This window comes from Phocoena phocoena, chromosome 7 (assembly GCF_963924675.1).
Source record: "Phocoena phocoena chromosome 7, mPhoPho1.1, whole genome shotgun sequence".
NCBI lineage: Eukaryota > Metazoa > Chordata > Mammalia > Artiodactyla > Phocoenidae > Phocoena > Phocoena phocoena.
Window position 1 is genome coordinate 23,585,430 of NC_089225.1, and position 17,939 is coordinate 23,603,368.

The following is a 17,939-nucleotide window of genomic DNA, read 5'->3' on the forward strand; positions in this document are numbered from 1 at the left end:
ACCTCCTCCCATGGGTACTCCAAAATTATAACTATTTGCAGAGCAACTATTGATGAGGAAGACTTGAAGACTACCGGAAAAGATCTTCTACAACTAAGGATATAAAGAAGAAAGTACGACAAGATGGGTAGGAGGAGCAGAGATAGAAGATTGTCAAGACTCACACCCACAGGTGAGTAATCCAATAGGATAGTTACAGTTGCACAGGTTCTCCCCAAGTCTCAAGGAATCTGAGCTCCACATTGGGCTCCCAAGCCTGGAGGTCATGTACTGGGAAGATAAGCCCTCAGAAAGTTTAATTCTGAGGGCCAGTGGGGCTTACTTTCAGGAGAGCCAGGGGGCTGTCGGAAATAGACTCTGTTCTTAAAGGGTGCACACAAAATTTCACACCCTCTGACACCCAAGGCAGAAGCAGTAATTTGAAAGGAACCTGGGTGAGACCTACCTGCTGATCTTGGAGAGCCTCTCAGAGAGGCAGTAGGCAACTGAAGCTCACCCTGAGGATAAGACACTGGCAGCAGCCATTTTTGGGAGGTCATTCTGCCATGAGGACACTAGTGTTGGTAAACGCCATTTTGGAACCCTCCAAAGCTTATTAGTGCTGGGACCTGCCCAGAAGCAGGCTGCTGCCTTAATACCCACTGAGCCCCTAGGAGCCCTGGCACATGGCCCCACCCCACCAGAGGGCCCATGACCCAGACTCACCAACCAGGAACTAGAAAAAGCAGAACAAACAAAACCTAATGTTAGTAGAAGTAAAGAGATCACAAAAATCAGAGCAAAAATAAATGAAATCGAGACTAGAAAAGATCAATGAAACTAAAAGATAGTTTTTGGAAAAGATAAACAAAACAGATAAATTAATATACATAAATCTATTGCATTTCCACGGACTAACAATTAACTATCAAAAGAGATATTAAGAAAATAATCCCATTTACAATCACATCAAGAATAAAATACTTAAAATCAACCTACCTAAGAAGGTAAAAACTTATACTCCGAAAACTGTAAGACACCGATGAAAGAAAATGAAGATGACACAAACAGATCAAAAGATATCCTGGGCACATAGACTGGAAGAATTAATATTGTTAAAATGACAATACTACCCAAAGCAATCTACAGATTCAATACAACCCCTAACAAAATTTAATGGCATTTTTACAGAACTAAAACAAATAATGTAAAACTTTGTATGGAAACTCAAAAGACCCCAAATACCCAAAACAATCTTGATAAAGAACAAAACTGCAGGTATCATACTCCCTGATTTCAAACTATACTACAAAGCTACAGTAATCAAAGCAGTATGGTACTGACACAAAAACAGACACAAAAGCCCCAAAATGAACACACAATTATATGGTCAACTAACCCATGACAAAGGAGGCAAGAATATATACAATGGGGAAAAGACAATCTCTCCAATAAACGGTATTGGGAAAACTGGACATCTACATGTAAAGGAATGAAATTAGAACATTTTCTCACACCATATACAAAAATAAACTCAAAATGGATTAGAGACAAATTCAAATTGCAGGACACTCTATAATACATCTAAGCAGTATTCCTCAAAACTGTCAAGGTCATCAAAAGCAAGCAAAGTCTGAAGGACTTTCTCAGTCAAGAGGAGCCAAAGGATATATAACATCTAAATATAATGTAGTGTCCTGGACAGGATCCTGGGACAGGAAAAGGAAATCAGATAAAAATCAAAGAACATCTGAAAAAACTATGGTCTTTAGTTAGTAGTAATATATTAATTGAAATAAATGTGTCATACTAATGTAAGGTGTTACAGTAAGGGATATTAGGTTTAGGACACATGGGAACTCTCTACTATCTTTGGGCTTTTTTTTCATAAATCTAAAACTGTTTTAATATTAAAATTTTATTTTAAAAAAGTGAGAGTGGGGAGTTCACAGTATGGGGGATTGAAGTGAGAATGTGGAGTCTGCCATTTTATATTAATTTTGGCTTCTGAATCATGTAATGCTTTACATAGTGAAAACAAATAAAACAAATTAAAAGGACCCAAAACTGTCTAATTATAAAAAAAGTGCAAAGATATTTGAAATTTCATTTATTGTTGTTATAGTTAACAGAAATAATGATACGATAATTTTAAAACCATTTTTAACATTTGAAAATCCTGTGTTATAGGAAGGATAAAGTAAATTTTTTAATGCTGTTCGAAATAGTATTATTCAGTGAATAAAAATATAAACATAAATGTCATGTTAAAATTGAATTGAAAATATCAGAACTAACTTATGATATTTAAATATGTATGTGTGTATGAGTATACTTCTATCTCAGTTCACTGAACATTTCAGGGAGCAATCTCATGCTAGTGGCAATGGGTATAACTGGCACCCTTATTTGGTTTCTATATATCACTGTTCACTAAAAACAATCAGAGCTACTGGCTAATTCCATGCTTGAGGCAAGGAAAATATAAGGTGAGTCTGGATATCTTAAGTTGTGTTTAAAAAAATGAATTGGACATCTTAAAAGGATATAGGAGATACCCTGAAGGATTCCCACTCATCAGTTTTGTATAATTTGGGCATCCAGCAGCAGCAGCATTACCATGATTGCAATAATTATATTTGATTGCAAGATATTACATAAATATTTTTTAGACTTTACATATAAGTCATAATTGTATACACATTCCTATACATATATTTCACAATGAAACAAAGTAAAATGATTTATTCAACATTTTTCCACTGGTAAACTAGATTGATTTTCAGGGAAGCTTCTATTAAATATTGATCTAACTGCATTATTTTGGAACTTTTTCAAACAACAAAGCATACTAATCACTGTTAGGTCACATTCATATTAAATCCAAATTAGAAAAATGACTAGATAGCTAAATATTGCAGTGGTAGAATGTTTAGTTTAGTTCCAAATAGCATTCTCAAACATGAAGACTGAAAAATGCTTACAATATAGGATTATCCTTTTGAGCAACCTTGTGTTTTTCATAAGTCTATAAAAGACAATTCCCAAAATGTTACCTGAAATCTCAAACACAAGAACAGCCCCTCAGAATATTTGGCTATTAGAATCCTCCTGTAATAGTTGATGTTTGGCCTTCCTATTTTAATGTGACTTTTCAAACTGACACAGCTGTGCTCACAGATGTGTCTAAGAGCTTCAGTGTATGACTGAAGCTTTTTCATCTAGGGATGGTTTTCTATTGGCAAACATAGCCTCTGCTATTTTTATAACCTACTTCTTGTTTGTCTTGGACATGCTCTGGAGACTTTGCTTAAAATGGGCACCCTCTTTTTGTTTGGGGTACATAAACTGTTTGGTTGGTTGCTACTGCCTGTGCCATGAGATTACCTACAGCTTAATCCAGGATAGGCTGATGCACTCTTGCTTGCCTCAGAAATTCATTACCTTTGTGATGGATTTTGCTAAAAAAAAATCCAAAATCATTGGACATATATTATTAAAACATTTCTCATAATTCATACTAAAAAAGTATCCTTCATTGTGCAAAGCATATGTAGTTTATTATTATAAAATACTTTTCATTATAACAGACACACCATTATCAATTACATTCGAGGGAGATTTTTTTCAGGGGTGGTGGCAATAAAAACAGCAGAGTAAGGACCTTCAAAAATTCCCATTTCTATAAAAGCAATGAGAAAACTGGCAAAGATTATCAAAATCAATGTTTTCAGAACTCTAAAAGTTAAATAAGATTTGCAGCTATGCAAAGAAATGGCAGAATATCAATAAAAACATTTAGTTTTGTGACTCTTTTACCTGCTCTATTCCGATTCCACCCCTCCAAATTTGCTATGGCTTGCAAAACAGCCTGCAACCTCAGTGAAAAACAGCAGCCTGGTAGCCACTGTAAAGGGCATAATGGGTTAAAGCTCCTTGAAATTACTTTTCTCAGAGAATTGTCACTATTTTATTCATCTGGTGGTTCCTTGGAAGACCCCACACACAGGCTGTCTTTATTTTACCTGCCTCAGAGCTCACACAATATGAACAGCCTTTCTCCCACAGGTGATGAAAATATTTAGAGACAGTTACTTAACTTCAAACTGCATGAGGTGGTAGATAACAGAGGTACAAACAAGAGGCTAACCAAAAAGCTACAAAGGAAAAGTGGGGGAATAAGACGTCCATAGGGACTTTGAAAAGCCCTGACATTTTCCTTGGAATGTAACAGGACATGCCCGTGTCCAGCCTCTCACTTCTGGCTGAACTTGAGGCTCTGTAAAAGCAGGAAGTGAATGCTAAGGTAGAGTTGTCACCTACCTGGTTTGGTGTTGAAGGCATACCTGAACACATGCACAGAACCCCTTGACAAAGACAGGGAGACATATTGGTTCCAGGCATTTAAGAAACTTTCTATCCAATCATTAGCTGACCACTAAGCTAACTGAGCAGAGACCTGAGTGGCCATACACAACAAAGAGTGCATACTTTACAAAATTAGTTTAGAAAAAAAATTACTGAACAAATAACAAAAAGCAACTAGAGTAAGCCTGGGGGATAGGAGAGAATCTGATTTCCAGAGTTGCCATATTATATTGTTTGACATGTCCAGTTTTCAATGAAAAGTTATGAGATATGCAAAGAAACAAGAAAGTATTACCCATACACAGGGAAAAAAAATAAAGAAATAAAACTATCTCTGAAGAAGCCAGACATGGGATTTAACAAAGATTTTATATCAACCAGTTTAAATGTTCAAAGAACTAAAAGAAACCATGTCTAAAGAATTAAAGAAAGTAAAAATAATGTCTCACTAAATAGAGAATAGCAATATGTAGAAATTATGAAAAAGAACCAAATAGAAATTCTGGAGTTGGAAAGTATAACAAATAAAATGGAAAATTCACTACAGGAACTCAACAGCAGATTTAAGCAGGCAGAAGAAAAAAATGCATGAAATTGAAAATAGATCAATTGAGATGATTCAGTCTGAAGACAGGAATGAAAAATGAGTGGAGTCAAGTGAACAGAGCCTCAGAAACCTTGGGACACAATCAACCATACCAACATATGCATAGTGGGACTCCAGATAGGAATGGAGAGAAAAAGAGGTACACAGAATATTTGATGAGCTAACATCCAAACATGTCCCAGATTTGATGAAAAAGATAAATTTAGACATCTAAGAAGCTTAACAAGCACCAAATAGGATAAACCTAGGGATACCCACATCTAGACACATCATAATCAAATTATCAAAAGTTAATGACAGAGAATGTTAAAAGCAGCAGTAAAGAAGCAACTCATCTTGTACGAGGGACCCTCAATAACATAAGCATCTAATTTCTCATCAGAAACTAATGGAAGATAGAAGGCAGAGGGAATAACATATTCAAAGTGCTGTAAAAGACTGTCAATCAAGAATTATAAATCAAGTAAAACTATCCCTCATAAACGAGTAGAAATTAAGAGTTTCCCAGATAAGAAAAATCTTAGAGAACTTATCACTAGCAAACCCTGGCATATAATAAACACAAAAGGGAACCTAAGTGCCCATCATCGGATGAATGGATAAAGAAGATGTGGCACATATATACAATGGAATATTACTCAGCCATAAAAAGAAACGAAATTGAGCTATTTGTAATGAGGTAGATAGACCTAGAGTCTGTCATACAGAGTGAAGTAAGTCAGAAAGAAAAAGACAAATACCATATGCTAACACATATATATGGAATTTAAGAAAAAAAATGTCATGAAGAACCTAGGGGTAAGACAGGAATAAAGACGCAGACCTACTGGAGAACGGACTTGAGGATATGGGGAGGGGCAAGGGTGAGCTGTGACAGGGCGAGAGAGAGGCATAGACATATACACACTAACAAACATAAGGTAGATAGCTAGTGGAAAGCAGCCACATGGCACAGGGATATTGGCTCAGTGCTTTGTGACAGCCTGGAGGGGTGGGATAGGGAGGGTGGGAGGGAGGGAGACGCAAGAGGAAAGACATATGGGAACATATGTATATGTATAACTGATTCACTTTGTTATAAAGCAGAAACTAACACACCATTGTAAAGCAATTATACCCCAATAAAGATGTTAAAAAAAAAATACAAAAGGGAGTTCGTCAGGCTGACATCAAAGGGCACTAGACAGTAACTGAAACTCTTTGAAAATACAGAGCAACAGTAAACTTAACTACATAAGTAAGTATAAAAGAGAGAAGAGATGTATTTTTTATTTGTAATCTTTTTTCCTCCTATTTAAAAGGCAACTGCATAAAGTGCTTATATAAATCTGTGTTAATTGGCATATAATATATAAAGATGTAAAAACTGTATGACAGTAATGGCATAAAGATGGGGAGGGAAGGGAACTAATATAGAAACAAAATTTTTATATACTATTGAAATTAAGTGGATACTAACATAAAATAGATGATTAGACATTAAAATGTCACTTATAATCCCGAGTCACTGTTAAGAAAACTAAAATGTGTGTGTGTGTGTGTGTATACACACACACACACACACACACACACACACACATATATCTCAAAACAAATAAAAAGGGAATTAAAATGGTACACTAGATCATGTCTATTTAACACAGAAGGAGGAAGTAATAGAGAAAAAGAAAGACATCAGTGATACAGAAAAACAACAAATGTAAACCTTACCTTATTAATTAAATAATACTTAAATTAAATACTTTAATTAAAAGACAGATATTAACATAATGGACAAAAAATATGATCCAACTATAAGCTACCTACATGAGATACACTTTAGATTCAAAGACAGAAGTAGTTTGAAAGAAAAAGCATGGAAAAAGATATACCACATAAAGAGTAAACAAAAGAGAGCTGGAGGGCTGTACTAATATCAGACAAAATAGAGTTTAAGACAAAATTGTTATTAGACACAAAGAAGGATATTTTATAAAGCTAAAAGGGCAAATCCATTAAAAAGATATAACAATTATAAATATATATGTACCTAAAAAATGAGCCCTAATATTTATGAAGCAAAATTGTCCAACTTGAAGGGAGAAATAGTTCAACAATAGTTTGAAACTTCAATGTCCCACTTTTCATAATGGATAGAACAACCAGGACAGACTGGGTGTTGGGGATTGACATGTACACATTGCTATATTTAAAACAGATAACCAACAAGGACCTACTGTATAGCACCAGGAAGTCTGCTCAATATTCTGTAATAACTTAAGTGGGAAAAGAATTTGAAAAAGAATAGAAAAAAAAAGACAGTGTAGCTATAAGGAAGCTCCTCAATTTATTAAACATGTGATCTCATCTACCTTACATTCTGAGTTCTGGTACCTTAGCTTTGAATGCTGGTGCTGTCCTGTCCACCCAACAGAGTTTTGGTGAGCATCAAATAAAGCACGTAGATGAATGTTAAAAGAAAAAAAAAAGAACAACCAGGCAGAAGATCAGATCAAAAGGAAATAGAAGATTTAAACGAAACTGTTATATAGCTAGAACTAACAGACATCTATAGAACACTCCACCCACAATACATGTTATACATTCTACTCAAGTGCACATAGACCATTCTTCACAATATATATTTGAAGATAAAACAAATGTCAATAAACTGTTGACAGGATTGAAATCATACAAAGTATCCTTTCAGACCAAAGTGAAATAAAATTAGAATTCAATAAAAGAAGGAAATTTGGGAAATTCACAAATATGTGGAAATTAACAACATACTGCTAAATAACCAATGCATCAAAGAAGAAATCACAAGGAAAATTAGAAAATATTTTGAGATGAATGAGAATGAAGACACAATATACCAAATTTATGAGATGTGATGAAAGCAGTACCTAAAGGAAAATTTATGTCAGTAAACACCTTTATTAAAAAAGTAGAAAGTTTCAAAGAAATAAATTTTTATTTAAAAAAGTAAAAACAAAGAGCAAATTAAACTCAAAGCAAACAGAAGGACGTAATAAATATTACTGTGTGAGAAAAATAGTGAACTAAAAACAATATAGAAAATCAACAAAACCAAATGTTAGTTCTTCACAAACATCAACAAAGTTTACAAACCTTAATTAGACTGACAAAGGGGGAAAAAAGAAATTTCAAATTACTAATGTCAGGAATAGAGAGGAAACATTATTTCCAATCATACAGGAAAAAACAAGATTATAAGGAAATACTATGAACACTTGTATGAAAACAAATTAGATTACCTAGATTAAATGGACAAATTCCTAGAAAGATGCAAACTATTGAAACTGACTCAAGAAAATAAAATGAAAACCTGAATAGACCTAAAACAAGAAATTACATTACCAATCAAAAACTTCCCACAAGAAAAGAACAAGATGACTTCACTTGTGAATTCTAATATTTAATGAAGAATTAACATCAATACTTTAAAACATTTCCAAAAATAGAAGAGAAAGTATAATTTATTTTATGAGGTCAGTATTACCCTGATGCCATGACCAGCCAAAGACATCACAAGAAAATAAACACTGAAGGCTAATATATCTTATGAAAGTAGATACAAAAATCCTCTACAAAATACTAGCAAATGAATCCAGCAATACACACAAAAAATGATGTATACCATGTCCAAGTGGGATTTGTTCCAAATATGCAAAATTTATTCAGAGCTATGAAAAATCAATGTATATTACCCCTAGTAAAAAACTCAACAACCTAGAGATAAAAGGGGACTACTTCAATCTGATAGAGGGCATCTATGGAAAACCACAGCCAGCATTATGTTTGATGGTGAAAGACTGAAAGCTTTCCTCTGAGATCAGGAACATGTAAGGATGTCCCTTACTGACATTTCTACTTAACATTATAGGTTCTAGACACACACACACAAACACACACACACATCCAGATTGAAAATAAAAAGTAAAATAATCTATATTTACAGATGACATAACCTAAGGAAGCCTCACAAATGAATAAACAAACAAAAAATATTAGAGTTAACAAGCAAGTTCAGCAAGGTTGCATGATACAAGATCAATATACCCAAACAATTATATTTTATATACTAGCAATAAAATATCTGAAAATGGAATTAAGAAAAAAATTCATTTATTATAGTATCTGAAAGAATGAAATAGGAACCAATTTAATCAAACTAGTACAAAATTTGTACTCTGAAAAATATAAAACATTGTTGAAAATAAATTAAAGAAGACCTAAAAAAAAAAGGAAAGCCTTTCTTGTTCATGAATTGGAAGATTTGATATTTTTAAGGTGGTAATACTTCCCCAAAATATTTACAGATTCAATGTAATCCCTATCAAAATCCCAGCTGACATTTTTTTGTAGAAATTGAGAAGCTGATTCTAAAATTCATACAGATATTTAAAAGACACAATTGTGAAAACAATCTTGGAACAGAAGAACAATGTTGTAGGACTCACACTTCCCATCTCCAAAACTTACTACAAAGTTACAGTAATCAAGACAGTGTGTTACTTGTGTAAGAATAAACATATAGATCAATGGAATAGAACTGAGAATGAAGACAAATGGACCCATATATTTATGGTCAATTGATTTCAACCAAGGTGCCTAGACAACCAAATGGAGAAAGAATAGTCAATGAATAGTACTCAAACAATTGAATATCTACATGCAAAAGAAGGAGGTTGCATTACCCTTACCTCACATCTTATCAAAAATTAACTCAAAATTAAAAACCTAAATGTAAGAGCTAAAACTATTTAATTCTTAGAGAAAAATATAGGTGTAAATCTTCATGACGTTGGATTATGCAGTGGTTTCTCAAATATGACACCGAGGGCAAAAACAAACAAAAACCCAAAAGGGATAAAATGGACTTCATCAAAATTAAACAAAACAAAATGAAACAAAAACATTTGTGCTTCAAAACACACTATCCAGAAAATAAAGACAACCCACAAAATGGGTTAAAATATTTTAAAACCATATATCTGATGTCCAGAATATATAAAGAACATGTAAAACTCAACAATAAAAACACACATAACCCAATTTTAAAAAGAGCAAAGGATTTGGTTAGATGTTTCTTCAAGTAAGATACATGAATGACCAATAAGCATATAAAATGATACTCAACATCATTAGGGAAATGCAAATTAAAACCACAATAAGGTACCAATTCACATCCACTAGGTTGGCTAAAACCAAAAAGACAGACAATAACAAGTATTGAAAAGCATGTGAGAAAAATTGGAACACTTATTCATTGCTTATGGAAAAATAAAATGGTCAGGCACCTCGGAAAAGTGTGTCAGTTCATCAAATGGTTAAACACAGTGTTACATATGACCCAGCAACTCCATTACTAGATATATACCCAAGGGAAATGAAAACATACATCCACATAAAAATTTATATATGAATGTTCATAGCAGCATTATTCACAATAGCCAAAAAGTGGAAACAACCCAAATGTCCATCAACTGATGAACTACTAAACAGAATGTGGTATATTCAGAGAATGGAGTTTTATTTGGTAATAAAAAGGAATGAATCACTGATATCTGCTATAGAATAGATAAACCTTGAAAACATTATGCTAAAAGAAGGAAACCAGTCACAGAAGACCACATATTATTATGTGATTTCTTCATATGAAATTTTCAGATAGAAAATTTTCTATAGGGACAAAAAGTATATTAGTGGTCATCTGGGGCTGGTGGCAGGGATGGTGGAGGGAATGGGGGATTGTGAGGTTATGGCTAAAGGGGGCAAGGTTCCTTCTGGGAAAATGAAAATGTTCTAAAATTGATTTGGTGATGATACTCAACTCTGTGAATATGCTAAAAGCCATTGAATTTTTAAAAATCTTTATTGGAGTATAATTGCTTTACATTATTGTGTTAGTTTCTGCTGTATAACAAAGTGAATCAGCTATATGCATACATATATGCCCATATCCCCTGCCACTTGCGTCTCCCTCCCACCCTCCCTATCCCACCTCTCTAGGTGTTCACAAAGCACCGAGCTGGTCTCCCTGTGCTATGAGGTTGCTTCCCACTAGCTATCTGTTTTACATTTTGTAGTGTATATATGTCAGTGCCACTCTCTCACTTCATCCCTGCTTACCCTTCCCCCTCTCCGTGTCCTCAAATCCATTCTCTACATCTGCATCTTTATTCCTGTCCTGCCCTTGGTTCTTAAGAACAATTTTTCTTTTTTAGATTCTATATATATGTGTTAGCATACAGTATTTGTTTTTCTCTTTCTGACTTACTTCACCCTGTATGACAGACTCTAGGTACATCCACCTCATGACAAATAACTCAATAACTCAAATAACTCTTTTTATGGCTCAGTAATATTCCATTGTGTATATGTATCACATCTTCTTTATCCATTCATCTGTCAATGGACAATTAGGTTGCTCCTGAGTCCTGGCTACTGTAAATAGTGCTGCAATGAACATTGTCATACATGACTCTTTTGAATTATGGTTTTCTCAGGGTATATGACCAGTAGTGGGATGGCTGGGTCATATGGTGGTTCTATTTTTAGTATATTAAGGAACCTCCATACTATTCTCCATAGTGGCTGTATCAATTTACATTCCCACCAACAGTGCCAGAGGGTGACCATTTCTCCACACCTTCTGCAGCACTTATTGTTTGTAGTTTTTTTTTTTCTTTTTTTTTTTTTGCGGTACGCGGGCCTCCCACTGTTGTGGCCTCTCCCATTGCAGAGCACAGGTTCCGGATGTGCAGGCTCAGCGGCCATGGCTCACGGGCCCAGCTGCTCCGTGGCATGTGGGATCATCCCGGACCGGGACACGAACCTGTGTCCCCTGAATCGGCAGGTGGACTCTCAACCACTGCACCACCAGGGATGCCCTGTAGATTTTTTGATGATGGCCATTCTGGCCAGTGTGAGGTGATACCTCAATGTACTTTTGATTTGCATTTCTCTAATGATTGATGTTGAGCATCCTTTCATGTGTTTGTTGGCAATCTGTATATCTTCTTTGGAGAAATGTCTATTTAGGTCTTCTGCTCACTTTTGGATTGGGTTGTTGGCTTTTTTGATATTGAGCTGCATGAGCTGCTTGTATATTTTGGAGATTAATCCTTTGTCAGTTGCTTCATTTGCAAATATTTTCTCCCATTCTGAGGGTTGCCTTTTGGTCTTGTTTATGGTTTCCTTTGCTGTGAAAAAGCTTTTAATTTTCATGAGGTCCCATTCATTTATTTTTGTTTCTATTTCGATTTCTCTAAGAGGTGGGTCAAAAAGGATCTTGCTGTGATTTATGTCATAGAGTGTTCTGCCTATGTTTTCCTCTAAGAGTTTTATAGTGTCCAGCCTTACATTTAGGTGTTTATCCATTTTGAGCTTATTTTTGTGTATGGTGCTAGAGAGTGCTGTAATTTCATTCTTTTACATGTAGCTGTCCAGTTTTTCCAGCACCACTTATTGAAGAGGCTGTCTTTTTTCCATTGTATATTCTTGCCTCCTTTATCAAAGATAAGGTGACCATACATGCATGCATTTATCTCTGGGTTTTCAATCCTGTTTCATTGATCTATATTTCTGTTTTTGTGCCAGTACCATACTGTTTTGATTACTGTAGCTTTGCAGTATAGTCTGCAATCTGGGAGCCTGATTACTCCAGCTCTGTTTTTCTTTCTCAAGATTGCTTTAGCTATTGGGGGACTATTTTGTTTCCATACAAATTGTGAAATTTTTTGTTTTACTTCTGTGAAAAACACCACTGGTAGTTTGATAGGGATTGCACTGAATCTGTAGATTGCTTTGGGTAGTAGAGTCATTTTCACAATGTTGATTCTTCCAATCCAAGAACATGGTATATCTCTCGAGCTGTTTGTAACATCTTTAATTTCTTTCATCAGTGTCTTACAGTTTTCTGCATACAGGTCTTTTGTCTCCTTAGGTAGGTTTATTCCTAGGTAATTTATTCTTTTTGTTGCAATGGTAAATGGGAGTGTTTCCTTGATTTCTCTTTCAGATTTTTCATCATTAGTGTATAGGAATGCCAGAGATTTCTGTGCATTAATTTTGTATCCTGCAAGTTTACCACATTCATTGATTAGCTCTAGTAGTTTTCTGGTAGCATCTTTAGGATTCTCTATGTATAGTATCATGTCATCTGCAAATAGTGACAGCTGAACTTCTCCTTGTCCAATTGGGATTCCTTTCATTTTTTTTTCTTCTCTGACTGCTGTGGCTAAAACGTCCAAAACTATGTTGAATAAGAGTGGTGAGAGTGCGCAACCTTCTCTTGTTCCTGATCTTAGTGGAAATGCTTTTAGTTTTTCACCATTGTGGATGATGTTGGCTGTGTGTTTGTCATATATGGCCTTTATTATGTTGAGGAAATTTCCCTCTATGCCTACTTTCTGCAGGGTTTTTATCATAAATGGGTGTGGAATTTTGTCAAAAGTTTTCTCTGCATCTATTGAGATGATCATATGGTTTTTCTCCTTCAGTTTGCTGATATGGTGTATCACGTTGATTGATTTGCATATACTGAAGAATACTTGCATTCCTGGGATAAACTCCACTTGATCATGGTGTATGATCCTTTTAATGTGCTGTTAGATTCTGTTTGCTAGTATTCTGTGGAGGATTTTTGCATCTCTGTTCATCAGTGATACTGGCCTGTAGTTTTCTTTTTTTGTGACATCTGTGTCTGGTTTTGGTATCAGGGTGATGGTGGCCTCGTAGAATTAGTTTGGGAGTATTCCTCCTTCTGCTACCCTTTGGAAGAGTTTGAGAAGGATAGGTGTTAGTTCTTCTCTAAATGTTTGATAGAATTTGCCTGTGAAGCCATCTGGTCCTGGGCTTTTGTTTGGTGGAAGATTTTTAATCACAGTCTCAATTTCATTACTTGAGATTGGTCTGTTTATATTTTCTATTTCTTCCTTGTTCACCCTCGGAAGGTTGTGCTTTTCTCAGAATTTGTCCATTTCTTCCAGATTCTCTATTTTATTGGCATATATTTACTTGCAGTAGTCTCTAATGATCGTTTGTCTTTCTACAGTGTCAGTTGTTACTTCTCCTTTTTCATTGCTAATTCTGTTGATTTGAGTATTCTCCCTTTTATTCTTGATGAGTCTGGCAAGTGGTTTATCAATTTTGTTTATCTTCTCAAAGAACCAGCTTTTAGTTTTATTGATCTTTGCTATTGCCTCCTTCATTTCTTTTTCATTTATTCCTGATCTGATCTTTATGATTTCTTTCCTTCTGCTAACTTTGGGGTTTTTTTGTTCTTCTTTCTCTAATTGCTTTAGGTGTAAGGTTAGGTTGTTTATTGCAGATGCTTCTTGTTTCTTGAGGTAGGATTTTATTGCTATAAACTTCCCTCTTAGAACTGCTTTTGCTGTATCCCATAGGTTTTCGGTCATCGTGTTTTCATTGTCATTTGTTTCTAGGTACATTTTGATTTCCTCTTGGATTTCTCCAGTAATCTCTTGGTTATTTAGTAGTGTATTGTTTAGCCTTCATGTGTTTGTATTTTTTACAGATCTTTTCCTGTAATTGATATCTAGTCTCATAGCATTGTGGTCGGAAAAGATACTTGATACAATTTGAATTTTCTTAAACTTACAAAGGCTTGATTTGTGGCCCAAGATATGATCTATCCTGGAGAATGTTCCATGAGCACTTGAGAAGAAAGTATATTCTGTTGTGTTTGGATGGAATGTCCTATAAATATGAATTAAGTCCATCTTGTTTAATGTATCATTTAAAGGTTATGTTTCCTTATTTATTTTCATTTAGGATGATCTGTCCATTAGTGAAAGTGGGGTGTTAAAGTCCCCTACTATGATTGTGTTACTGTCAATTTCCCCTTTTTATGGCGGTTAGCTATTTTTATTTGCCTTATATATTGAGGTGCTCCTATACTGGGTGCATAAATATTTACAACTGTTTTATCTTCATCTTGGATTGATCCCTTGATCATTATGTAGTATCTCTGTCTCTTGTAATTGTCTTTATTTTAAAATCTATGTTGTCCGATATGAGAATTGCTAATTTAGCTTTCTTTTGATTTCCATTTGCATGGAATATCTTTTTCCACCCCCTCACCTTCAGTCTGTAAGTGTCCCTAGGTCTGAAGTGGGTCTCTTGTAAACAGCATATATATGGGTCTTGTTTTTGTATCCATTCAGCCAGTCTATACCTTTTGGTTGGAGCATTTAATCCATTTACATTTAAGCTAATTATCAATATGTATGTTCTTATTACCATATTTTTAATTGTTTTGGGTTTGTTATTGTAAGTCTTTTGCTTCTCTTTTGTTTCCTGCCTAGAGAAGTTCCTTTAGCGTTTGCTGTAAAGCTGGTTTGGTGGTCCTGAACTCCTAGTTTTTGCTTGTCTGTGAAGGTTTTAATTACTCCATCGAATCTGAATGAGATCCTTGCTGGGTAGAGTATTTTTGGTTTTAAGTTTTTCCCTTTCTTCACTTTAAATATGTCCTGCCACTCCCTTCTGGCTTGCAGAGTTTCTGCTGAAACATCCACTGTTAACCTTATGGGGATTCCCTTGTACGTTATTTATTGTTTTTCCCTTGCTGCTTTTAATACTTTTTCTTTGTATTTAATTTTTGATAGTTTGATTAATATGTGCCTTGGCATGTTTCTTCTTGGATTTATCCTGTATGGAACTCTCTGTGCTTCCTGGACTTGACTAGGTATTTCCTTTCCCATATTAGGGAAGTTTTCAACAATAATCTCTTCAAATATTTTCTCAGTCCCTATCTTTTTCTGTTTTTCTTCTGGGACCCCTATAATTCAAATGTTTGTGTGTTTAATGTTGTCCCAGAGGTCTCTGAGACTGTCCTCAATTCTTTTCATTCTTTTTTCTTTATTCTGCTCTGTGGCAGTTATTTCCACTTTTTTATCTTCCAGGTCACTTATCTGTTCTTCTGCCTCAGTTATTCTGCTATTGATTCCTTCTAGAGAATTTTTAATTTCTTTTATTGTGTTGTTCATCATTGTTTGTTTGCTCTTTAGTTCTTCTAGGTCCTTGTTAAACGTTTCTTCCATTTTCTCTATTCTATTTCCAAGATTTTGTATCATCTTTACTATCACTATTCTGAATTCCTTTTCAGGTAGACTGCCTATTTCCTCTTCATTTGTTAGGTCTGGTCGGTTTTTACCTTGCTCCTCATCTGCTGTGTGTTTCTCTGTCTTCTCATTTTCCTTCACTTATTGTGCTTGGTATGTCCTTTTTGTAGGCTGCAGGCTCGTAGTTCCCATTGTTTTTGGTGTCTGTCCCCAGTGGCTCAGGTTGGTTCAGTGGGTTGTGTAGGCTTCCTGGTGCCTGTGTTCTGGTGGATGAGGCTGGATCTTGTCTTTCTGGTGGGCAGAACCGCATCTGGTGGTGTGTTTTGGGGTGTCTGTGACCTTATTATGATTTTCGGCAGCCTCTCTGCTGATGGGTGGTGTTGTGTTCCTGTCTCGCTAGTTGTTTGTCATAGGGTGTCCAGCACTGTTGCTTGCTGGTCATTGAGTGGAGCTGAGTCTTAGCGTTGAGATGGGGACCTCTGGGAGAGCTTTCACCATTTGATATTACGTGGAGCCGGAAGGTCTCTGGTGGTCCAATGTCCTGAACTCGGCTCTCCCACCTCAGAGGCACAGTCCTGACAGCCGGCCAGAGCACCAAGACCCTGTCAGCCGCATAGCCAGGTATGTAGGGAGTTTCTTGCCTTTTGGGAAGTCTGAGGTCTTCTGCAATCATTCAGTAGGTGTTCTGTACAAGTTATTCCACGTGTAGATGTATTTCTGATGTATTTGTGGGGAGGAAGGTGATCTCCACGTCTTACCCCTCTGCCATATTGAAGGTCCTATCTCTCCAAACTCTGGAACTCCACACTCCAGAGGCCCTCCTTTCCACATGCTCTGATTTTTTCTTAATTCAAGCTACTTGAGATGTAACCAATGAAAGGAAATTTTTACAAAGAAAAAGACTATAGATGGGCTTCTATAGAACATTCTTATTTTCTGCGTCCATATTTTTTTCCTCAACAGTACCCTCAATGGCAGCATATGTATGAAGCAAGAGCTGTTAATTTTGGCATTATCTTTAGAAACTCTCAGGGCAAACTCAAATGGGGTCTGGTGTCTACTATGACCTTTTCCCTTCTCATGGAAAGGGTATGGGTCTAAGAAACTATTGCTTCATTGTTTTCAACACAAGTTATTTTCAAATTTTCTGTGTTTCTTGCCAATGTGTGCTAAGGAAGAACACATGACTTACTGATCCTTTTGTTTAAAATCTTGTTTGGTGGATTTTTTTGGTGTAGGTATATTATATATACATATCTATATATGAAGTGTTACCTACAGATATTTCTTTATATCCCAAACAATAAAAAATAAATTGGTATATACCCATTGTTCTGCAGTTACTCCTAGAGAAGACAGTAAGGGGGGTTAGAACACCAACCTCACTTCTTTGCAGGAATAATAACATGATTATATTCAGTGGCTTGGCTACAGCATGCAAGCAAAGTAATATGCTCCATCAACATTATCCATTAGTAAATAAATAACTGCTTTTGTGACTGCAATTAACTCTCAAAGCGGAGACATCTGAAATACATGATACATGTATTGTCTAGTCCCCTTCACAGCATTTTCCATTCAGGGGTCTCAACTAACAATGATTCATTGGTGTCTATACTTTATGAATAGAGAAATTTGGTTGTATGGGAGTAGTTGTTCGGTTACTGTTAAAGTGAATCATGTTTATGCAAAGTACCAAATAAATGTATTTTAGAGCTACTGGTATCAAAAAAATAATATGTCCTCTTAAGTTTTACTAAAAAAATCATTCTTCAACTATTTATTCAGCGAGGTTGTCAGTCTACACGTTTGTGGCCAACTAAGAGCAAAAAAAGTATGATCGGGCTGGCAGGACAGCCCTAGGGTGAGAAATACCGGTGTGTGGCGGAGGCTAG